The sequence below is a fragment of the Hyperolius riggenbachi genome, chromosome 7, assembly GCF_040937935.1.
Source record: "Hyperolius riggenbachi isolate aHypRig1 chromosome 7, aHypRig1.pri, whole genome shotgun sequence".
Classification (NCBI taxonomy): Eukaryota; Metazoa; Chordata; class Amphibia; order Anura; family Hyperoliidae; genus Hyperolius; species Hyperolius riggenbachi.
Genome location: NC_090652.1, coordinates 39,869,666 through 39,895,553, shown reverse-complemented (window position 1 = coordinate 39,895,553; position 25,888 = coordinate 39,869,666). Strand labels below are relative to the sequence as shown.

At 46.2% G+C, this 25,888-nt stretch overlaps 1 protein-coding gene across 3 annotated transcripts in view; it reads left to right on the top strand.

Moving 5' to 3' along the window:
* Window positions 1-25,888, top strand: part of LOC137524266 (uncharacterized) — a 168,802-nt gene that overhangs the window by 77,701 nt on the left and 65,213 nt on the right. The window contains exon 1 of one of the 3 annotated variants that reach the window (XM_068243937.1): window positions 14,522-14,600. The exons of the other annotated variants lie outside the window; for them this stretch is intronic. The gene's annotated coding sequence lies outside the window, so the exon portion shown is untranslated. Of the gene's footprint in view, window positions 1-14,521; window positions 14,601-25,888 lie in introns of those variants that run through there. 3 annotated transcript variants of the gene reach the window in all.

The window sequence follows — 25,888 nt, the reverse complement described above, 5'->3', positions numbered from 1 at the left end:
AGCATGGGGGGGGGGGGGGTGTAAGGTCCTTCCACGTATCCCTTCTTAAACCAGCAGTCCAGGTGGGTCCCACTCCTCCTCCTCCTGTGTTGGTAGATGCTCAACCCGAATATGAGGTGGAAAAGATTCTAGATTCACGCACTGTACAAAACTCGGTACAATATCTGGTACACTGGAAAGGGTACGGCATTGAGGAGAGGCAATGGGTACCGGGGACGCGCATGCATGCAGACGAATTAAGGAGGGAATTTCATGCCTTACATCCCGAGAAACCTGGTGGGAGGAAACGCGGAAAAGCCGCCGTCTCTCAAAGTGAGGCTGCTGTTTCCGCGTCCAGCAGGGCGTCACAACGCGGAAAAACCACCGCATGCCGCTTAGGCAGAGCGGCGGAATCCGCATTGGGAACGGCGGAATCCGCATTGGAGGCGGCCCCCGCAAGCAGTTCACAAGATACATTGCAAGACAGTACTGGTGTGGCTGGGACTGATAGTCCACCAAGATTCAGAGTGACACGCGTGCGCGCACAGAGGCTGAGTTTAAATAACAGCCAGAAGTGAGTCAGCTGACCAGGCTGGTCAGCTGACATTTTCCACAACTCTCATTGGTCCAGCAATTAGGGAGGTCCTGGAAAGGTCCTTGAGTATATATACTGCTGGCTGTTCACTTGCTCTTTGTCTGGCGTTGCGATCACATATGTGGGAGCATCCAGATCCGTAGTCAGATCCGCAAGTGTGCCGGGACCAGCAGGAGCTGTAATCCTACACTTAGCTAGATTCTGTTGATAGCTAAAGTACTAGTTTGATTGTGATTACCTGTTATGACCTTTGCCTGCCTTGACTATCCCCTTGAACTCTGATCTTGTACCTCGATACTTCTGATACTCTGTTGCCGAACCCCGGCTTGTACCTAGACTCCGCTTCTGCCTCCTGATTCTGTACCTCATTATATCTGATTCCCCGTTGCCGAACCCTGCCTGTACTTAGACTCCGCCTTTGCTTTCTGATATTGTACTGCATCTGTCCGTGTGTGTACTACCTGGCTTGTCCGACCTCGAGAACCGACCTTACCGTTAGAGGCGGTTCCTCGCTCTGTTAGTGACCCTTCCTCCTGAGTGTCACTTTCAGACAATCCTTCCTACTGTCAGTCTGACTCCTCCCGTCTTGGAGAGCTCAGGTCTGCGGAAGGAATCTGTGCAGTCCTCCTCGCTGCACTGAGGCCTTGCCCTTTAAGTATTACTGTTACACCAAACACTACACTCTACTCAGGTGAACAGAGGTTAGTTTGTATATCGGATTATCAGTGATACTGCAGATCACTTATAATCTGGTATACTTCTGTATTCCCAGTGATACTGCAGATCACCGGTAATCAGATCCTCTCTGTGCTTCACCGATCGTTACAGTAGGTAGGTAAGTATTGATCATTTCACGGGAAAGCCAGGGAGGACACAACTTGCAGGTCACAGAGTGTAGACAGCCCATGACACAGTCCATTTCCACCTGTGAGATAACCAGCCCACCACAGCTCACATGAGGTACAGGCTGACAAGAAGAGAGCTAGAAAATGACTGCTGCAGTTTGGGATCAGTGGAAATCATTACACAATTTAACCCATCTGAATTCCTAGAATGAAGAACACCTCTGCCAGACTGCGACATTCAAGAAGCCTGCAGATGAGATGCTGAAAGGGTGATGCCCATGGCACCCAATATTTTAGGTTTATGGCAGAGAAGGTGGTGTAGACATCAGCAGATTTGTGGTGGGGGGAGGCGGTTAGTCATGAGTGGGGGGTCAGTTAGGGTTAGGCATGCGTGCGGGGTTAGTTAAAGTAAGGCATTGTTTGGGTGGGGGGTCAATTAAGGTAAGGCATTGATGGGGGGGCCTGTTAGGGTTAAGAATTGGTGGAGGGTCGGTTAGATTAAGAAATCGGTGGCGGTCAGTTGGAGTTAGGCATGCATGCAGGGTCAGTTAAAGTAAGGCATTGTTTGGTGGGGGTCGATTAGGGTTAGGCATCAGTGGGGGGGGGGGGGGGTTACAGTTAGGCAGTGGTAGAGGGAGGGAGAATATTGTCAGGTTTAACCACTTGAGGACCACAGTCTTTTTCTCCATTCAGACCACTGCAGCTTTCACGGTTTATTGCTCGGTCATACAACCTACCACCTAAAGGAATTTTAACTCCTTTTCTTGTCACTAATACAGCTTTCTTTTGCTGCTATTTGATTGCTGCTGCGAGTTTTAGTTTTTATTATATTCATCAAAAAATACATGAATTTTGGCAAAAAAAATGACTTTTTTAACTTGCTGTGCTGACATTTTTCAAATAAAGTAAAATTTCCTATACATTTGAGCGCGAAAGTTATTCTGCTACATGTCTTTGATAAAAAAAAACAACAACCATTCAGTGTATATTTATTGGATTGGGTAAAAGTTATAGCGTTTACAAACTATGGTGCCAAAAGTGAATTTTCCCATTTTGAAGCATCTCTGACTTTTCTGCGCACCTGTCAGGTTTCATGAGGGGCTAAAATTCCAGGATAGTACAAATACCCCCCAAATGACCCCATTTTGGAAAGAAGACATCCCAAAGTATTCAGTGAGAGGCATGGTGAGTTCATAGAAGATTTTATTTTTTGTCACAAGTTAGCGGAAAATGACACTTTCTGACAAAAAAAAGAAAAAAAAAAGTTTCCATTTCTTCTAACTTGCGACAAAAAAAATGAAATCTGCCACGGACTCACTATGCTCCTCTCTGAATACCTTGAAGTGTCTACTTTCCAAAATGGGGTCATTTGTGGGGTGTGTTCACTGTCCTGGCATTTTGGGGGGTGCCTAATTGTAAGCACCCCTGTAAAGCCTAAAGATGCTCATTGGACTTTTGGCCCCTTAGCGCAGTTAGGCTGCAAAAAAGTGCCACACATGTGGTATTGCCGTACTCAGGAGAAGTAGTATAATGTGTTTTGGGGTGTATTTTTACACATACCCATGCTGGGTGGGAGAAATATCTCCGTAAATGACAATTGTTTTATTTTTTTTACACACAATTGTCTATTTATAGAGATATTTCTCCCACTTAGCATGGGTATGTGGAAAAATACACCCCAAAACACATTATACTACTTCTCCTGAGTACGGCGATACCACATGTGTGGCACTTTTTTGCACCCTAACTGCGCTGAGGGGCCCAAAGTTCAATGAGTACCTTTAGGATTTCACAGGTCATTTTGCGACATTTGGTTTCAAGACTACTCCTCACGGTTTAGGGCCCCTAAAATGCCAGGACAGTATAGGAACCCCACAAATTACCCCATTTTAGAAAGAAGACACCCCAAGGTATTCAGTTAGGAGGATGGTGAGTTCATAGAAGATTTTTTTTTTTTGTCACAAGTTAGCGGAAATTGATTTTAATTGTTTTTTTTCACAAAGTGTCATTTTCCGCTTACTTGTGACAAAAAATAAAATCTTCTATGAACTCACCATACTCCTAACGGAATACCTTGGGGTGTCTTCTTTCTAAAATGGGGTCATTTGTGGGGTTCCTATACTGCCCTGGCATTTTAGGGGCCCTAAACCGTGAGGAGTAGTCTTGAAACCAAATGTCGCAAAATGACCTGTGAAATCCTAAAGGTACTCATTGGACTTTGGGCCTCTTAGCGCACTTAGGGTGCAAAAAAGTGCCACACATGTGGTATCGCCGTACTCAGGAGAAGTAGTATAATGTGTTTTGGGGTGTATTTTTACACATACCCATGCTGGGTGGGAGAAATATCTCTGTAAATGACAATTGTTTGATTTTTTTTTTACACACAATTGTCCTTTTACAGAGATATTTCTCCCACCCAGCATGGGTATGTGTAAAAATACACCCCAAAACACAATATACTACTTCTTCTGAGTACGTGTGTGACACTTTTTTGCAACCTAGGTGCGCTAAGGGGCCTAACGTCCTATTCACAGGTCATTTTGAGGCATTTGGATTCTAGACTACTGCTCACGGTTTAGGGCCCCTAAAATGCCAGGGCAGTATAGGAACCCCACAAGTGACCCCATTTTAGAAAGAAAACACCCCAAGGTATTCTGTTAGGAGTATGGTGAGTTCATAGAAGATTTTTTTTTTTTGTCACAAGTTAGCGGAAAATGACACTTTGTGAAAAAAAAAAAAACAATACATATCAATTTCCGCTAACTTGTGACAAAAAATAAAATCTTCTATGAACTCATCATACACCTAACAGAATACCTTGGGGTGTCTTCTTTCTAAAATGGGGTCACTTGTGGGGTTCCTATACTGCCCTGGCATTTTAGGGGCCCTAAACCGTGAGGAGTAGTCTTGAACCCAAATGTCTCAAAATGACCTGTGAAATCCTAAAGGTACTCATTGGACTTTGGGCCCCTTAGCACAGTTAGGCTGCAAAAAAGTGTCACACATGTGGTATCGCCGTACTCAGAAGAAGTAGTATAATGTGTTTTGTGGTGTATTTTTACATATAACCATGCTGAGTGGGAGAAATATCTCTGTAAATGACACATTTTTGATTTTTTTTTACACACAATTGTCCATTTACCGAGAGATTTCTCCCACCCAGCATGGGTATGTGTAAAAATACACCACAAAACACATTATACTACTTCTCCTGAGTATGGCGATACCACATGTGTGACACTTTTTTGCAGCCTAGGTGCGCTAAGGGGCCCAACGTTCTATTCACAGGTCATTTTGAGGCATTTGTTTTCTAGACTACTCCTCACGGTTTAGGGCCCCTAAAATGCCAGGGCAGTATAGGAACCCCACAAGTGACCCCATTTTAGAAAGAAGACACCCCAAGGTATTCCGTTAGGGGTATGGTGAGTTCATAGAAGATTTTATTTTTTGTCACAAGTTAGTGAAGAATGACACTTTGTGAAAAAAACAATAAAAATCTAATTTCCGCTAACTTTTGACAAAAAATAAAATCTTCTATGAACTCATCATACACCTAACAGAATACCTTGGGGTGTCTTCTTTCTAAAATGGGGTCACTTGTGGGGTTCCTATACTGCCCTGGCATTTTACGGGCCCAAAACTGTGAGTAGTCTGGAAACCAAATTTCTCAAAATGACTGATCAGGGGTATAAGCATCTGCACATTTTGATGACAGGTGGTCTATGAGGGGGCAAATTTTGTGGAACCGGTCATAAGCAGGGTGGCCTCTTAGATGACAGGATGTTTTGGGCCTGATCTGATGGATAGGAGTGCTAGGGGGGTGACAGGAGGTGATTGATGGGTGTCTCAGGGGGCGGTTAGAGGGGAAAATAGATGCAATCAATGCACTGGGGAGGTGATCGGAAGGGGGTCTGAGGGGGACCTGAGGGTTTGGCCGAGTGATCAGGAGCCCACACGGGGCAAATTAGGGCCTGATCTGATGGGTAGGTGTGCTAGGGGGTGACAGGAGGTGATTGATGGGTGTCTCAAGGTGTGATTAGAGGGGGGAAATAGATGCAAGCAATGCACTAGCGAGGTGATCAGGGCTGGGGTCTGAGGACGTTCTGAGGTGTGGGCGGGTGATTTGGTGCCTGCAAGAGGCAGATTAGGGTCTAATCTGATGGGTAACCGTGACAGGTGGTGATATGGGGTGATTGATGGGTAATTAGTGGGTGTTTAGAGGAGAGAAGAGATGTAAACACTGCACTTGGGAGGTGATCTGATGTCGGATCTGCGGGCGATCTATTGGTGTGGGTGGGTGATCAGATTGCCCGCAAGGGGCAAGTTAGGGGCTGATTGATGGGTGGCAGTGACAGGGGGTGATTGATGGGTGGCAGTGACAGGGGGTGATTGATAGGTGATTGACAGGTGATTAGTGGGTTACTACAGGGAATAACAGATGTAAATATTGCACTGGCGAATTGATAAGGGGGGGTCTGAGGGCAATCTGAGTGTGTGGGCGGGTGATTGGGTGCCCGCAAGGGGCAGATTAGGGTCTAATCTGATGGGTAACAGTGACAGGTGGTGATAGGGGGTGATTGATGGGTAATTAGTGGGTGTTTAGAGGAGAGAAGAGATGTTAACACTGCACTTGGGAGGTGATCTGATGTCGGATCTGCGGGCGATCTATTGGTGTGGGTGGGTGATCAGATTGCCCGCAAGGGGCAGGTTAGGGGCTGATTGATGGGTGGCAGTGACAGGGGGTGATTGATGGGTGGCAGTGACAGGGGGTGATTGATAGGTGATTGACAGGTGATCAGTGGGTTATTACAGGGAATAACAGATGTAAATATTGCACTGGCGAATTGATAAAGGGGGGTCTGAGGGCAATCTGAGCGTGTGGGCGGGTGATTGGGTGCCCGCAAGGGGTAGATTAGGGTCTAATCTGATGGGTAACAGTGACAGGTGGTGATAGGGGGTGATTGATAGGTGATTGATGGGTAATTAGTGGGTGTTTAGAGGAGAGAATAGATGTAAACAATGGATTTGGGAGGTGATCTGATGTCGGATCTGCGGGCGATCTATTGGTGTGGGTGGGTGATCAGATTGCCCGCAAGGGGCAGGTTAGGGGCTGATTGATGGGTAGCAGTAACAGGGGGTGATTGACGGGTGATCAGGGGGGATAGATGCATACAGTACATGGGGGGGGGGGGGGTCTGGGGAGAATCTGAGGGGTGGGGGGTGATCAGGAGGGGGCAGTGGGCAGGGGGGGGGATAAAAAAAAAATAGCGTTGACAGATAGTGACAGGGAGTGATTGATGGGTGATTAGGGGGGTGACTGGGTGCAAAGAGTGGTCTGGGGGGTGGGCAGGGGGGGGTCTGAGGGGTGCTGTGGGCGATCAGGGGGCGGGGGGGGGGAAATCAGTGTGCTTGGGTGCAGACTAGGGTGGCTGCAGCCTGCCCTGGTGGTCCCTCGGACACTGGGACCACCAGGGCAGGAGGCAGCCAGTATAATAGGCTTTGTATACATTACAAAGCCTATTATACAATGTAAGTGCGGCGATCCGGGTGCTAGTAACCCGCCGGCGCTTCCGAACGGCCGGCGGGTTACTACGAGCGGTGGGCGGAGCCAGTCCCGAATGACGCGATCGCCGCATAGCCACTCCCGCAGCCGCCCCCGCCGATATGCGTATTGCGGTCGTTTGGGCCCAGTCTTTGCCGCCGCCCATCGGCTGGGGGCGGTCGGCAAGTGGTTAATATTCATAAAATGTCTGTAAAATTGACTGGTATTTTACTATTGAAGTTTTTATTGCCCAGCAGTAGAATATCCAAGTTTTCCCCATGCCCTTTTCGCATGTATGAGCTGAAAGGGTGGGATGAGTCTATAGTTGCTTACCTGCAAGACACTGTGCTGTAAAATTATGGTTGGGCTAATGATCTAGGTCACCAGTCTTGGTCAAGATGTCAGCTGCCAATCTGACAGTTAAGCTGTGGCTGGATAGTGTAATGGTTACACTATGCCTCCAACACAGGGTCCTATGGTTCGAATGTCGGCTCCTCCTGTTTAGTAAGCCAGCCCCTATTCAGTAGGAGACCTTGGGCAAGACTCCCTAACACTGCTACTGCCTATAGAGCGTGTCCTAGTGGCTGCAGCTCTGGTGTTTTGAGTCTGCCAGGGGAAAAGCGCAATATAAATGTTCTGTGTGTGTAAATTAAAACAAAGTGTCAGGTTGCCATGACAGAATTCCAGAATCTTTAGGCATCGAAAATGTTGCAATGTCGGCCAAATCGCTAAGGCAAGTGACAGGCAGCCTATTGTGCCAATCAGAGTTCAAGGATCATGTCCTTTAATGTGATTGGACCCGCTGGTGCTCAGGGCGGGAGGTGTGGAGCTGAAGTTAAGTTACTAGCGTTTGCTATGCTGCAATTTAGCAGCATAATGTGCGCTGAGTGCCCACTCCACTTGTTACGCACACTATGCTGCCACTAGCGCACGTAGCATGCAGGGAACACACTGATTCACTAGAGCATATAACAGTAGCTAACTCACTCTTACGCTGTGCTTTCGTTAGTGAATCAAGCTGTATGTGAGCTGTTTATTTCTCTCACTCACCTTGCATCCTCTTTCTTTCCTCACCACCGTGCTGTGTCTCTCCTACACCTGCTCTTTATTGGTAGTCTTCCCCGTTTGCTTTTTCTGCAGCTTCCATTCTTCATACACCTACATTATGTGTGCACTCTTGTTGGTCATTATAAAGCTATACTTTTACCGATTACCACTCAATGTAAAAAAATGGTCGATCCTTCTCTATGATCGGATTGTGATTCCTTCCACACACACACAGCACATCAAAAGCTACTGAAAATGCATGGAACTGCAGCACTGTACCGTTCTATGACTTGTCAATCAAACACCGATCCTGTCCTACCTACAATTGACAGATATTTTCCATTGCGTCCATCAAATAGTTTCCCTCAATATTTTATCAAAATCAAGGGGTCAGATATGTTGAGGCAACAGATTTCTGGCATATTTATCTGACGGGATCGAATCTGCAGGGAATCAAACAGGAAAATTGCAAAATGTATTCAGCGATCATGCAAACTTTTGTCTCTGCTGGTAACATTAAAGGAAACCTAAAGTCACAAAAAAAAAAGTTTTACTCACCTGGGGCTTCTACCAGGTGTCTGCAGCCTCCCTGTCCCGCGCCGTTCTGGAACGATCCTCCGGTCCCCCGCAGCCTCAAAGTTTCAATTTTGGCAACAGAGCCAGTTGCCAGCCACTGCATCTGCGCAGCACTTGCAGCGTTAGTCCTCCATCACACTCCCATTGCCGGGCTATTGCATGACCAAGGATGTGTGCAGCTAGGGCCGCACAGGCAGCTGCAGAGGCCTGGTAGAAGCCCCAGGTGAGTTAAAGGAACCCTATCAAACCAAGTGTTCTAAAATGACAATGTACAGAAATAATGTCTAAGTAGCTGTGTAAACATTTACCTACTTTTCATGTTAAATATCAGAGGCAAAAGCTGTAATTCATTGTGTGTAGATTTTAGCTACGTTTGGAATGTCTCATTTTCAGAGGTGTGAATCTGTAAGAACCTCTCCAATCTGACATGGTAAAGGTGCGTACACACGCACTACAAGAGACAACGATGGGTCTGCCGGATCCTCCCGCTGGGCGGGCTTTTAGCCGACAGTAGTGCGTGTGTATGCGCTGTCGGCTGTTTCTGAACTATCCGCTCAGCGGATCAGCCTTATCAGTCCGCCCGAGAGCGCGTACACATGCGCTACTGTCGGCCTCTTGTAGTGCGTGTGTACGCACCTTAAGAACAGTTTAATATTGAAGCAGATTACCTGATAGGCTTTTGTTTTCATATATCAGGTTTCACACACACAATTACAGATGTTTATGTTGCACATAAGATACATTTCCTCTCTGTGAGAGAAAGCACTGCCTGTTTCTGACTGAGCTCTCTGCACACATAGAGTTAATGATTCACTGTGAAGGGAATCCCCCCACCCCTCATGGCTGAGTCTGCCATCAGAATTTCAGCAGACTGCAGTCAGAAAAGTGTGAAAGGGATTAGATAACAGTAAACAGAGATAAGGATTCAGATGTATGCGCAAACACTTAGCAGCACTTCCAAACATTTCCTATCTCAATTGAAAAAAACATGTCAAGTGATAGTGTCCCTTTAGGGCCTGTTCAGACTATATGCGTTCCTAGCCGTTTTCAGGGAACATGTCCGGGTACCAAAAACGCATAGAAACGGCTCCTAATGCTTTTGAATGGGCTAGTTCACATGTATGCGTATGAGACGCATACGTTTCTCATCCGCATTGCTGCACGCAGTTCTGTGCGATACGCATAGAAACGGACGCAATGAAAGTCTATGGACGCGTATCAAAAACGCGTACTATTGCGTTTTTAGCGTCCGTTTTCCTCTGCGGTTCCCATAATTCTTTTTTTTCCCCTGGGTCACGTGTTTGTGCAAAACGCAATAGAAAACGCATTCAAACGCAAGAAAAACGCATGCGTTTTTCAACTTGCGTCTCTTTGAATTTATACGCGTTCTACAAACGCAGCAAGTATGAACAGGCCCTTAAACTGTGTGTGTGTGTGTGTGTGTGTGTGTGTGTGTGTGTGTGTGTGTGTGTGTGTATGTGTGCGCAGTGTGTGTGTGTGTGCGTGCGCAGTGAGTGTGTGTGTGGCTTTAAGTTTCCTTTTAAAGGGAAGATCCACGGTGATATAATAAAAAATAAAAATACTAATCCACTTACCTGGGGCTTCCTCCAGCCTGTGGCAGGCAGGACGTGCCCTCGACGCCGCTCTGCAGGCTCGCGGTCTCTTCCGGTGGCTTACCCGACCTGGCCAGGCCGGTTTCCAGGTCGGGATCTTCTGCGCTCCAATGTGCGCCTCACGCTGTCGTGCTGACGTCATCAGACGTCCTACGGACTGTACCACAGGCGCAGTACAGCCTAGAGGACGTCCGATGATGTCAGCGCGACCAAGTGAGACGCACGTTGGAGTGCAGATGAGGCCGGCCTGGCCAGGTCAGGTGAGCCACCGGAGGAGACCGGGAGCCTTGCAGAGCGGTGGCGAGGGCATGTCCTGCCTGCCACGAGCTGGATGAAGCCCCAGGTAAGTGGATTCGTATTATTTGTTCTCCGTGAACCCTCCCTTTAACCACTTGAGGACCACAGTCTTTCTACCCCTTAAAGAGACTCCGTAACAAAAATTGCATCCTGTTTTTTATCATCCTACATGTTCCAAAAGCTATTCTAATGTGTTCTGGCTAACTGCAGCACTTTCTACTATGACAGTCTCTGTAATAAATCAATGTATCTTTCCCCTGTCAGACTTGTCGGCCTGTGTCTGGAAGGCTGCCAAGTTCTTCAGTGTTGTGGTTCTGCTATGAACTCACCCTTTCTGGCCCCTCTATGCACACTGCCTGTGTGTTATTTAGATAAGAGAGAAGAGAGAAGCTGCTCTAATCAGCTGGATAAATCGTCCTCTGAGCTGGCTGGGCTTTCACATACTGAGGAATTACAAACAAGGGCAAAGCTGTTTGCAAGAAGAAAAGAGCAGCCTGAAACTTCAGTGCATGGGGGAAAGAAACACACAAATGATCTCTTGAGATTCAAAAGGAATGCTGTATACAGCCTGCTTATGTATGGATGTATTTTCTATGTGTGGACATACTGTACATCAACCTACTTCCTGTTTTGGTGGCCATTTTGTTTGTTTACAAACAAACTTTTTAAAACTGTTTTTAACCACTTTTAATGCGGCGAGGAGCGGCGAAATTGTGACAGAGGGTAATAGGAGATGTCCCCTAACGCACTGGTATGTTTACTTTTGAGCGATTTTAACAATACAGATTCTCTTTAAGGACCAGAGCCTTTTTCTCCATTCAGACCACAGCAGCTTTCACGGTTTATTGCTCGGTCATACAACCTACCACCTAAATGAATTTTACCTCCTTTTCTTGTCACTAATACAGCTTTCTTTTGGTGCTATTTGATTGCTGCTGCGAGTTTTAGTTTTTATTATATTCATCAAAAAAGACATGAATTTTGTCAAAAAAATGATTTTTTTTACTTTCTGTGCTGACATTTTTCAAATAAAGTAAAATTTCTGTATACATTTTTGTCCAATTTTATTGTGCTACATGTCTTTGATAAAAAAAAATCCAATACGTGCATATTTATTGGTTTGGGTAAAAGTTATAGCGTTTACAAACTATGGTGCCAAAAGTTAATTTTCCCAGTTTGAAGCATCTCTGACTTTTCTGACCACCTGTCATGTTTCATGAGGTGCTAAAATTCCAGGATAGTATAAATACCCCCCAAATGACCCCATTTTGGAAAGAAGACATCCCAAAGTATTCACTGAGAGGCATGGTGAGTTCATAGAAGAGTTTATTTTTTGTCACAAGTTAGCCGAAAATGACACTTTGTGACAACAAAAAAAAAGTTTCCATTTCTTCTAACTTGCGAAAAAAAAAAAATGAAATCTGCCACGGACTCACTATGCTCCTCTCTGAATACCTTGAAGTGTCTACTTTCCAAAATGGGGTCATTTGTGGGGTGTTTACTGTCCTGGCATTTTGGGGGTGCTAAATTGTAAGCACCCCTGCAAAAGCCTAAAGGTGCTCATTGGACTTTGGGCCCCTTAGCGCAGTTAGGCTGCAAAAAAGTGCCACACGTGGTATCGCCGTACTCAGGAGAAGTAGTATAATGTGTTTTGTGGTGTATTTTTACACATACCCATGCTGGGTGGGAGAAATATCTCTGTAAATGACAATTTTTTTAAAAAATTTTTTACACACAATTTTCCATTTACAGAGATATTTATCCCACTCAGCATGGGTATGTGTACAAATACACCCCAAAACACATTATACTACTTCTCCTGAGTACGGCGATACCACATGTGTGGCACTTTTTTGCACCCTAACTGCGCTAAGGAGTCCAATGAGTACCTTTAGGATTTCACAGGTAATTTTGCGACATTTGGTTTCAAGACTACTCCTCACGGTTTACGGCCCCTAAAATGCCAGGGCAGTATAGGCACCCCACAAGTGATCCCATTTTAGAAAGAAGACATCCCAAGGTATTCCATTAGGAGTATAGTAAATTTATAGAACACTTTATTTTTTGTCACAAGTAAGCGGAAATTGAGTTTAATTGTTTTTTTTTTCACAAAGTGTCATTTTCCGCTAACTTGTGACAAAAAATAAAATCTTCTATGAACTCACCATACTCCTAACGGAATACCTTGGGGTGTCTTCTTTCTAAAATGGGGTCACAAATAGATGCAATCAATGCACTGGAGAGGTGATCAGAGGAAGATCTGAGGGTTTGGCCGAGTGATCAGGAGCCCACATAGGGCAAATTAGTGCCTGATCTGATGGGTAGGTGTGCTAGGGGGTGACAGGTGGTGACAGGAGGTGATTGATGGGTGTCTCAAGGTGTGATTAGTGGGGGGAATAGATGCAAGCAATGCACTGGCGAGGTGATCAGGGCTGGGGTCTGAGGGCGTTCTGAGGGTGTGGGCGGGTGATTGGATGTCCTAGGGGCAGATAGGGGTCTAATCTGATGGGTAGCAGTGACAGGGGGTGATTGATGGGTAATTAGTGGGTATTTAGAGGAGAGAACAGATGTAAACACTGCACTTGGGAGGTGATCTGACGGCGGGTTTGCAGGCGATCTGACGGTGTGGGTGGGTGATCAGATTGCCCGCAAGGGGCAGGTTAGGGGCTGATTGATGGGTGGCAGTGACAGGGGGTGATTGATGGGTGATTGACAGGTGATCAGTGGGTTATTACAGGGAAGAACAGTTGTAAATAATGCACTGGCGAATTGATAAGGGGGGGGGGGGTCTGAGGGCAATCTGAGCGTGTGGGCGGTTGATTGGGTGCCCGCAAGGGGCAGATTGGGGTCTAATCTGATGGGTAACAGTGACAGGTGGTGATAGGGGGGGATTGATGGGTAATTAGTGGGTGTTTAGGGTAGAGAACAGATGTAAACAATGCACTTGGGAGGTGATCTGACGGCAGGTTTGCGGGCGATCTGATGGTGTGGGTGGGTGATCAGATTGCCCGCAAGGGGCAGGTTAGGGGCTGATTGATGGGTGGCAGTGATAGGGGGTGATTGATGGGTGATTGACAGGCGATTGACAGGTGATCAGGGGTGGGATAGATGCATACAGTACACAGGGGGGGGGGGGGGGTGTGGGGAGAATCTGAGTGGTGGGGGGTGCTCAGGAGTCCCCAGGGTGCAGTTAGGGACCTAATAAAAAAATAGCGTTAACAGATAGTGACAGGGAGTGATTGATGGGTGATTAGGGGAGTGATTGGGTGTAAACATGGGTCTGGGAGGTGGGCTGGGGGGGGGTCTGAGGGGTGCTGTGGGCGATCAGGGGGCAGGGGGGGCAGATCAGTGTGTTTGGGTGCAGACTAGGGTGGCTGCAGCCTGCCCTGGTGGTCCCTCAGACACTGGGACCACCAGGGCAGGAGGCAGCCTGTATAATACACTTTGTATACATTACAAAGTGTATTATACACTTTGTAGCGGCGATCGCGGGGTTAACAACCCGCCGGCGCTTCCGAACGGCCGGCGGGTTGTCGTCGCGGGTGGGCGGAGCCAGTTGCCGGGGGAAGCGCGCGTCATCAATGACGCGATCGCTCCCCCGGCATGCCGAAAGGACGCAACGCCATTGGGCGTATTGCGGTCCTTTCGGCGTCCACTTTGCCGCCGCCCATCGGCTGTGGGCGGGCGGCAAGTGGTTAAGGTATCTGTAAGCGGCAGGATTTGTATTATGGAAGGAAAGAGGGGCTTTTACTACTTAAATAATCCTGGAGTCTGGTAATGGTGACGAGAAACGACCTGTTAGTACGGTACTTGCTTTGCAGGAATCATAATAACTGAACTGACAGTTCTGCATCGAAAGGGTTACTGCTTCCAGGACATCTTCCAACTTGTGACAATTCAGTTTCACTTAAACACTAACTAGAAGATGCTCCAGCTCTCCCCCTCCCTTCCGTGAGGTGACTGAGGGCTCCTATTACACACATCGCTATTGGTAGGCCGCCACACTGAGGGAAATTCAAACCACCAACGGAAAGTCAAACAAAAGAGCCGTTTCTACATGCTGAAAGTGAAAGGACAAAAGTCATTCCGGGAGGCCTAACGAGCAGGTGAGCGCACAATCTGCAGAAATGTACTTTTACATCATTTTCTATGTATGATGCAAGCTTAAAGGGGACCTGAAGTGAGAGGGATATGGAGGCTGACATATTTATTTAATTTCAAACAAGGCACATTGCCTGGCTGTCCTGCTGATCCTCTGCCTGTACTACTTTTAGCCATAGACCCTGAACAAGCATGCAGCAGATCAGGCGTTTCTGAGAACAATCTGACTGGATTAGCTGCATGCTTGTTTCTAACTGAGGGCAGCCATTAAGGACTTGTTTTACAGATGCAGTTCTTGCCAGTCAGCACTTAGCTGATATTCAGTGATGTAATACAGAAACATTCCAGTGTGATGATTCAGAGAAGCCTTTACTCATTTATTATGGTGAGTGTCTGGTCAGCACAGCACAGTGTTCAATGTGGCCTGAATGATTCTTATAGTCTATTATTGGTTTACTTACATACCACTGCACAGTGGTGTAGTGGTTATCGCTTTCGCCTTGCAGTGCTGGGTCCCCGGTTTGAATTCCAGCCAGGGCACTATCTGTATGGAGTTTGTATGTTCTCCCTGCATCTGTGTGGGTTTCCTCTGGACCCTCTGGTTTCTTCCCACATTCCCCAAAAAATTACAAATAAGTTAATTGGCTTTCCCCTAAATTGGCCCTAGACTACAATACATACGATGCATAAACATATGACTATGGTAGGGCCCATCTGAGGGACAGTTAAATGACAAGACAAAATACTCTTGTACAGCGCTGTGGAGGATGTCAGCGCTATATAAATAATAATGCTTCTGCATCTCCAGAGCCACTGTACCCATACAGGATCCTGTGTTGCCTTACCATGATGACTTTGTGAAGAACACCCTGTATAGAAAAAGGGTATGATCACACAGGCAGGGACAGCAGCAACACAGTGTGGCGCTGCAGGTTAAGTTTTGCATTGCGTCAGGTACAGGTAAGCATACAGTCAATGAAAAGTATTATTTACTGTTAAAGTGTACCCGAGGCGACATGTGACATGAGATAAACATGTGTATGTACAGTACAAGACATATTAATGACTAGGCTGTTTTACTTGCTTTTTTTGCTGCCTGAAAGAGTTAATATCTAGGCATGGAAGGGATAGCTGCTGTGTTGTCGGTACCTTGTCAGGTATATAGTAGCCATCACTGATAAGCAAATTACAACCGTAAAAGTTTTCCTGGCAGAATACAACTTCTGAGGGCAGGGAGAGATAAAACACATGAACTATTGACCTATTTTCTAACTCTGGGACATTTAACCCTCCTGGTGGTCTATTAAAAACCGCCAGGGGGCAGCGCTGCCGTTATTTTGATTTTTTTTAAATCATGTAGCGAGCCTAGGGCTCAGCGGCATCCCCCCAGCCCCTCCGATCGCCTCCGGCGATAGGCGATCAGGAAATCCCGTTCAAAGAACGGGATTTCCTGGAGGGCTTCCCCCGTCGCCATGGCGGGATGACGTCATGGACGTCGTGACGTCTAAGGGAGTCCCGATCCACCCCATAGCGCTGCCTGGCGCTGATAGGCCAGGAAGAGCAGCGGTCTAGGGGGGGGGGCTCTGCGGCGGCGCGGATAGCGGCGAATCGGCGCGGGGCGGCGGCGATCGGTGTGCTGACGCAGCTAGCAAAAAAAATTTCCGCAGATCGGCCCAGCAGGGCCTGAGAAAACCTCCTGCGCGGCCAGGAAGGTTAATAGACTGCCAATGATTAGAGACCATAAAACACTCAACCTACTTTGTAATTGTTTAAATATTTAAAAAAAAAAAACATCTGGGATACTTCAAAAAAGTCATTTTTAGGAGTAGAGGCTCGTACACACGTCTGACTTTATCAAACTACCGGTCGTCAGACAAGCCCGCGGGGCGGCCATTCTAAGGACAGTTTGCCGGTCCCGCCGAGCGACAGTTTGCCGGTGCCGCCGAGCGGATCAGTCAAAATCAACCTTATCAGCCTGACCACAGACTGTACACACCGGCAAACGTTCCTTAGAACAGACGTGTGTACGTAGCTTAGGAGGATAAATAGTATTGCTTATCTCATCAGTTTATTTTCACCTCCAGTTCCCTTGAAAACCAATCTGTAGCGAAAATAAACTTATGAGATAATGAACTGTACTGTATGTGTAGTATGGATAATACAGTGATGTGAAAAACTATTTGCCCCCTTCCTGATTTCTTATTCTTTTGCATGTTTGTCACACTTAAATGTTTCTGCACATCAAAAAACGTTAACTATTAGTCAAAGATAACATAATTGAACACAAAATGCAGTTTTAAGTGATGGTTTTTATTATTTAGTGAGAAAAAAAACTCAAAACCTACATGGCCCTGTGTGAAAAAGAAATTGCCCCCTGAACCTAATAACTGGTTGGGCCACCCTTAGCAGCAATAACTGCAATCAAGCGTTTGCGCTCTGGAGGAATTTTGGCCCACTCATCTTTGCAGAATTGTTGTAATTCAGCTTTATTTGAGGGTTTTCTAGCATGAACCGCCTTATTAAGGTCATGCTACAACATCTCAATAGGATTCAGGTCAGGACTTTGACTAGGCCACTCCAAAGTCTTCATTTTGTTTTTCTTCAGCCATTCAGAGGTGGATTTGCTGGTGTGTTTTGGGTCATTGTCCTGCTGCAGCACCCAAGATCGCTTCAGCTTGAGTTGATGAACAGATGGCCAGACATTCTCCTTCAGGATTTTTTGGTAGACAGTGGAATTCATGGTTCCATCTATCACAGCAAGCCATCCAGGTCCTGAAGCAGCAAAACAACCCCAGACCATCACACTACCACTGCCATGTTTTACTGTTGGTATGATGTTCTTTTGATGAAATGCTGTGTTACTTCTACGCCAGATGTAACGGGCACGCACCTTCCAAAAAGTTCAACTTTTGTCTCGTCGGTCCACAATGTATTTTCCTAAAAGTCTTGGCAATCATTGAGATGGTTTTTTTTTAGCAAAATTGAGATGAGCCTTAATGTTCTTTTTGCTTAAAAGTGGTTTGCGCCTTGGATATCTGCCATGCAGGCCGTTTTTGCACAGTCTCTTTCTTATGGTGGAGTCGTGAACCCTGAGGCAAGTGAGGCCTGCAGTTCTTTAGATGTTGTCCTGGGGTCTTTTGTGGCCTCTCGGATGAGTTTTCTCTGCGCTCTTGGGGTAATTTTGGTCGGCCGGCCACTCCTGGGAAGGTTCATCACTGTTCCATGTTTTTGCCATTTGTGGATAATGGCTCTCACTGTGGTTCGGTGGAGTCCAAAAGCTTTAGAAATGGCTTTATAACCTTTACCAGACTGATCGATCTCAATTACTTTTGTTCTCATTTGTTCCTGAATTTCTTTGGCATGATGTCTAGCTTTTGAGGTGCTTTTGGTCTAATTCTCTTTGTCAGATAGCTCCTATTTAAGTGATTTCTTGATTGAAACAGGTGTGGCAGTAATCAGGCCTGGGGGTGACTACAGAAATTGAACTCAGGTGTGATAAACCACAGTTAAGTTATTTTTTAACAAGGGGGGAAATCACTTTTTCACACAGGGCCATGTAGATTTGGAGTTTTTTTTCTCACTAAATAATAAAAACCATCATTTAAAACTGCATTTTGTGTTCAATTATGTTATCTTTGACTAATAGTTAACGGTTTTTGATGAGCAGAAACATTTAAGTGTGACAAACATGCAAAAGAATAAGATATCAGGAAGGGGGCAAATAGTATTTCACATCACTGTACATAAAACATTAGTAGCAAAGAAAAGAGTCATTTCTGTATTTTCAGTTATATAACTTTATTTACAACATTGCATCAGACTGTCACAGTTGCAGTTTAGAAACCACACTTCGTCTTTTAAAGTAAACGTGAGATGGGCAGTTTAAAAGGTTTTATACGAACCCGGGGCTTTCTCCAGCTCCATGAGCACCAATGTGTCCCTAATGGCAGGTGGGGAGATTAGACCGGACCGCACTCGGGTTAAGAATGTCCCTCTCCGTAGGATCAGAAAAAAGGAGGGTAACACCCCTCCAAGGGTGGACTTACAAGTAGAACAATTTTTGAAACAAATTTTAGATTAAAATAATTAAAAAAACGTTTAAAATAGGCATGTAGTGGTGGACTCACCTCACCCAAGTAGACACGATAGTCTAAGTTAACTGAAAAACTATTTATTTATTAATTAAGCATAATTTGTCGGGTACCTTGAAGAAATTATTTTTTCAGTGAATTTAGACCAGTGGTTCCCAACCTGGGGGCGCTCAGGTGGGCGATTTGGGTTCTAAGGGGGGCGGTAAATTTGTGGGGGGCGATCAGTATGAAAAGGCAGAAAAAATAAAGTGTCGCAGTGTCACTCGTTTTTAAGAAAATTATGGGCAAAAAATATGATCTGTATAAAATATGCAAGTGTGCATGATAGAGTTGCGTAATTCCTCCGGACTCGTTGGTCACGCGCCGGTGTAATGTCAGATATTGCAGCCCGGAAGCAGCCTTCCTCACTGAGTATCGCGCATGCTCAGTGGGAAGTTAGATATTATTTACCTGAAATATCTCCGCTTCCGCACCACGTACACTCCCGAAATTTTCAGGGGAGGGAGGGGACCCCCAGATCTAGCTCTGTGTCGAATTGCAGCCCCCGAGCCCTGCTAGTTCCCGAGATCGGTTTGCTGCAATCAGTCTTGGGAACCAGCGGGGCTCGGGGGCTGCAATTCGGCACAGAGCTAGATCTGGGGGTCCCCTCCCTCCCCTGAAAATTTTGGGAGTGTACGTGGTGCGGAAGCGGAGATATTTAGGACGTTTTACGTGGCTGCACAATTTAATGGGACGCAGGCTCCTACTGCGCATGCGGGGCTGCAATAGCTGACATTACACCGGTAAGGGAATTGGCGCAAAGTAGTTGAGTCACCGACTATTTTTAGCTGGCAAGGTCACAGCACTACCCCCTCCACTGGCACCACCACCTGGCGTAAGGGTATATTGTACTAAGAGAAGGGGGGCGACAGGGGTGAGTCGTCTTCCCCTAAGGAGCGATACCTCATAAAAGGTTGGGAACCACTGATTTAGACTATTGTGTCTACTTGGTTGAGGTAAGTCCATCACTGCCTCCCTATTTTAAACTTTTAAAAATTAATTTTTTAATTCTAAGCTGGCACCTCTGTTTCAAAAATAGTTTTACTGTTCTGAAAAACTTAAAGCAAATCTAAAGAGTTTTTTTAACCTTTTGAAAAGTTTAAATGTGTTGCTTACACACTCCCATCACCTTCTGCTGTTTCCCCTGCAGCTATACATCCCCCCCCCCCCCCTGCACCCCAAAATCCCCAGGAAGCTGGCCAATGACTCTGTTGAATACTGTGGGTACAGGAAGAGGCAGAGCCGGTCTCCATAGCTCTGATTCAAAACCGCCTATCTCCGCCCCCTTATTGTCATTATTACCACACCATCAATCTGTGCGTGCGTTCGTCTGCATGCACAACCAGCCTGCCCAAGCTCCGTGCACAGTTGGGTCAAGGGGCAATGTGGTGTGCTGCGGCATGTACGAGCCCATTATGCAAGGAAATCCGTGACCCAGAAATTCTAAAAAGGTCACGGCCATCTTGATGCAGGAAGTACCAATTTTTACTTTCTGGATTTGCCCATGAATGGTGTAATAACCACCTTTTGCTCCGGCACCAGCAAACTCATCAGCAGGAGTTTGCAAACATGACTCCTCACATGAATATCACCATAAATGTCACACAAAGTCCACTGAGTGCGCTGTGGTTCCTCCTGTAAAATAGTCAAAGTCCTTCTGGTGCTATGCACTCCACTGCGCGCTCCTCCAGAAACCTAGAACAACATCTCCACATAGTGTGATACTGTATAACCATTCAATAATCATCAATACTCCACGGTGCGGGTGTGAGTGATAACAGTGTCCACACGTGATCCCCACTACCCTAGAGGTCAAAAAGGCTCACCAGATGTAGACCACCGTGATTCAGGTGGCAATCTCGCATTCACAAATATGTATCACTCAGGACATCAGTGATCATATCCAGTTCCAATGTAAAAATAACAATAAAACAATATCATCGCGCAGCATGTCAATCCAAACTGAGTACACACTGCGCCTCTCGCGCACTTGGGTAACTTACAGACTCCCTTTAGGGATGGAATAGCGTGTCATAGCGGCAAGTCTCTCCAGCTTCAGATGCGTCAATGGCCTCTCTGCGGCGTCCCGCTGTTCAGGCTCCCGAGACTCCAGACTTCCGCACTCCGACCCACGTGACCTACGAGAGGCGTACTGGCTCCGCTCTACGCGTTTCGTCACCAGGACTCATCAGGGGCTAGCGTGCCAGTACGCCAGCCGTAAGATATACCTCCTCCTCGTTGTACCCGCCCCCCGTTGTCATGCCGATCAGCCTTGCCCCCATCATCCGCCGCACAGCGCTACAATGTAAACATTGGCTGCTACTTCCTCCATATAAAACCTTATCTAAATATAACACCTACTTTAACCTTTCAATAATAATAAAGGTATAGGGTTAAGATACATTAAAATAGAAGTTAAAATTAACCCAGATTCAAATGACATTGCGGAGACCCTTATATTCATACAATCAGTGCTTCTACTCTCCTACTGCCATCAAGTGGCCATTCCCAATATTACCATTACTTAATCATCCACAATGAAGCAGTTTAAGTCAAATTTAATATTTAACCCCGTAGGTGCCAATGATTTCAGATTATGGATCCATCTGCCCTCTGCCCTCGAGATGTCCCTCTGTTTGCTCGAACCCCTCCACTTTGGAACCCACTTTTCAACCCCCATGAATTTTAGCAGAGAGGGGTCCCGGTTGTGAAAACTCTTAAAGTGACTCGACACACTATGGGACTCAAACCCCCTAGCTATATTATAGAAATGCTCCCCTATTCTTTTATGTAACGCCCTGGTGGTGCGGCCCACGTACTCCAGGCCACATGGGCACCAGAGCACGTAGACTGTAATATCCACCTTTTGCTCCGGCACCAGCAAACTCATCAGCAGGAGTTTGCAAACATGACTCTTCACACAGCAAGCAGGAGATAGACTTTTCTCAGGCTTCTTCACTGTTTACGGAGTTTATTCAGAAAACAGATATACAGATAGATACAGTTCATCTTATCCTAGCAAGCAAAGCAGATCTTCATGTTTCTTGGCGTTACCGCTCTTGCCTAACCCCCTGTGGTGGTTAGTCAGGTATTCTTATATCTACTCTATGTTACACTAGACTACCTATGTACAGCATACATCCTATCAGATTACAGAGAGGAATGAACATACTTAGAGAAATAATTGGGTTCCAGCCAGTAGAAGTCAGAGATGGAGGGCATGAAAGTATGAAGCAGAGTGAGCTCTGAGCGCCCCCCTAGATGTTTAATACCGACTAGGAAAGAGTTAAACGTGACATCATATTCACCATCCCCTAGACCAGACTATTGGATGAGCCCTATCATGGTGTCATAATACCCACCCACTCGATTAATATTTAATTTCACCTTTCCTTTACTTACTGGAATGTGGATATTTAGTAAATACGGCTGATGTTTACTGTTCCTGTGGTGTACGTGTTGAGGTCAGAGTAGGCCGATGGCCTTCTTTTAGGAACATGTTCTCAGTATCTGCTTGAGACAAAATGAATAACAAGCAGACACTGAGATGCTTAGGCCTGCATCACAAGAAATTCTATTTTAAAGACATACACTGCGGACAAGCCTTTTACATAAACCTCAGGCCAAGTAACTGAGGCCTACTTAAATTCTAACAATCCCCCCTAAAATGGCTTGATCCGCAGATCCCCACTTCTGAACCCCACAGTACCTTGGTTTTGTTTCTTTATGTTTCACTTTTCGATGTTCGTGCTCACACAACTTCTCTGCTCTAGGCGGTTATCCCTGGAAGAGAGAGAGCAAGACCTCTTGGTCTTCCTGTAACCAGGCTCTCTGGGGAGGCCCTACTTCTAAGTCCCTCTATACCACATGCTCAGCATTTGCGTCACTTGCGTATCACTCACAAACTTGCATGACCACAGAAAAGTGAAACTCGTTTGTTTGTTACTCAATGGAGCAGTGCCAAGTGCCTTCTAAAAAAGCGCCTTTATACAATCAGCTCCATCACCGGTACTACTAAACCTATACCCGTAACCCTGTATATCCCTTAATTTGAAAATATGGGTTCATGAGATTGTTTATGAGGCACCAATCTCTGGACCAGGTTAATTTGTTTTACGTAATTTTAACACGCAACCTCACCTGGATAATGATGCCTAAAGTTGTCATCCCCATCCAGACGACCAGTGGGTGTAGGAAGAACTTGTGAACTGCAGAGGTCCAGTCCGAGTGTCCCTGGAACATCACCGGAAACCTTTTCCACCAGGTCAGACTGGAACTCACCTGCTTATTTTTGTGTTCTACCTTTGTAACACAATGTGGTCGTCTTGGGTCAAAACCTGTTCCCCTTTGTCCCATGTCTTGTTATCTTTCATGCTGGGAACTTCACGTGAAACTTTGAACTTTAGAGTTCTCTTAACAATTTGAGAAACAACGTCAGGCAGCGGAGGAGGGGTAATTGGAGAAATTTAATTGCTGTAACAATATCTATCCACCTATGTATTTTTAATTTAATTTTAGAAATTGGTGCCGTGAACCCAGCTGCGCTGTCTAGCAGAAAAGGCAGGCAAGGACCGGGCCAAATGTCAGTCTGTTATCTAGTTTTCAAGATATTCCACAGCGACACAAGCGGAGTTGACGCGGACTGGAAAGAAAGCTTATCAAGAGGATAGGTGGTGTGTGGGAGGCCGCTAGAGAGGCCAACACACGGACTGCAATCCGAGTGATGATCAGCGAGGAGTCATGGACCTGTTTTATTTGGATTTTAATGTACACTCAATCTAGCCGAACAAAGGATTCCGTGGTGAGGTATCCCAGGCAGAGGTTTTGAGCAAGTTACCTTCGGGCCTGGAGAATCCGCTGAGAGAACGCTCAGTAAACGCTCACCGAGGTCCATCGACTCGTGGAAAGAATTTGCCGTCAGCTGATCGGATTGGAAGTCGGTACAAGTCTGTAGAGCCAGGCAAGTATAGCATTTCGTTTATTTGGTTTTGTAGCAATGTTTGTCTGTGATATGTTAACAGTGTTTTTTTCTACAGCTGTGTGTTATCTTTCTGTGTTATGCTAAAGTGTGGACAGCGTATATAGTTTCGGTTTCTCTCTGTGCAGTTCTGGGCGGGGAGGGAGGCCAGCGATGTTTATTTTTCTCCCGTGTTCTGTCGAGCAGATGGTGGATAGTGAGGAGGGCAGTTAGGGGGAGGAATAGAGAGAAAACGTAGAAGTCAGAGAGCCCAGAATAGTGGGGATACTGGTTCCAGTCAATGCTATTAGTTAGTTAGTGCTATGTGATGTTTATGTAATCTCAGCATGATTCAGTGTCATGGGTTTTATTGGGTTTTTTCTTGCGGATCGCAGAGCGTAGGTTTAGTGGGAAGGGGGGCCAATACAGTGCATCCTCCCACCCCCCCTCTCCACAGATTGGGGGAAGCACGGTTAAGGTTTGTGTCCGCGGATATCTGCTAACAGCTGGAAGATTTGTTCAGTTTCTGTCACTCCGCATTCCAGGCAAAGGTTTATGATAGGAGTAAAGTTTCGGTGTAGTTGTGGAGAATTCCTTCTGTTCAGGATGTTTTTTTGCAGCCATCATAAGATCGGAGTTCTGTAGGAAGCGTTTGAGTGCACGGGGTTGGGTGCATGTTTTTTTTTCCTCCATCTACATGTCCAAGATGATTTGCAGTTTTTTTCTGGGAAGGAGATAGGAAATTTCACACACTGCTGTGTCTGTTTTTGCAGGTATCCGAGAAATATATATGCTGAAATGTTTAGTGTGCATACTATGCCTTGTATGTTCTATGTATGTTCTAACTGTTTTTTTCTGAAGGTGCATAGGATTAAGTGGTTGCTATGGGGGACTGACATAGCAGCCATCTTGGCTGGCATGCCATGATTTAACATGGCGTCGGGTTTCTGAGAAAGCCACTCCCATCTGCGTGATGTATCAGGAGGGGAGGGGGCGGGAAGCGCCCACTGATAGGCACGCCCCGATGGCAGTTGGCAGAGGGGAGGATGTGCTGGGGGGGATCCCACGTCCCATGTCACAGCTGTGCACAAGGCGCCGTGCACGGAAGCAGCTGGTGGGAGGGGGATCCAGAGTGGGGACAGTAGAGAGATTCTACTGAGTTTCTTGGCTTCCAGATGATTTCCTCAGAAGAAGTCTGGACACAGGGAGTGTTCGCATACGTGAGCCAAGCAAGTTGCAGGCTCACGGATAGGAAGTGTTTCCCAGCTAGGAAAACACGTATAAGTCAGATAGTCCCCAGGGAGTGATTTGCAAGTGCTGCGCAGATCAGGGAAGTATCTGTACTTGGTTGCTTATGGGATTATTCCTTTAAGTGAGGCACCTTAAAGTGCGGTGCAGCATGTGTTCCCCATAGAGATAGGGGGACAGTGCATAGTTGGAGAGGGGGAAAGGAAAAGGGAGAAAGAAAGGAGTTGACCAATCCAGGTGTACTCGCGGCAACTGCAGAGTGTTTGTTTCGGGGGGTTTTTTGTGTCAGGGACAGGACCAGAGATTGACAAAGATGTAATTGCTGGGCTGTTAGCGTGTTTTTCCTCGCCCACCGATTGGTCATAAATATATATATTTTTTTTCTTTCTCTTCTTTTCTCCAGCTCTGATTCAGTTTAGCACGGAACAGAACTGGAAGCAGTTCAAGGGGCAATTATAGGGATGCAGCAATTGCCATTTACAGAGTGACAGTGTATCAGTACAGTGTTTGCCATTTGACTACCTACCAAGTGGGCATTCAGGGATCTGCATACAGGCATGTGACGCTGGTATGCTTAACCCTGCACCCTGTGTAGTTTAAGTGCAAAGTGCTCCTTCCTACAGGGAGGCAGCCATTTTTTGTAAAGTCTGGGGGTACTGGCACGGCAAACATTGACCAGAGGGTACAATACACAGAACTTCTAGCAGAGCTGGTATCGCAATGAAGTTCTAGATAAGTTAATGCGAAAATGAGTACGAGCATTGCAGGCTCACCTGCAAAGCAGCAACAGGTGTGGCATCCGTAATCTGTGCATGCGACGGCCGCGCATGGACAGATAGGGGGGGGGGATGTGGAAGGAGCTGCAATGAGGTGAGAGCTTCCAGAGGTGAAGTCCGCGGGAGCATATTTTAAACAGGTAAGTACTGAGTATAGTACTGAGGTAGGGGGGTGAGGTTTA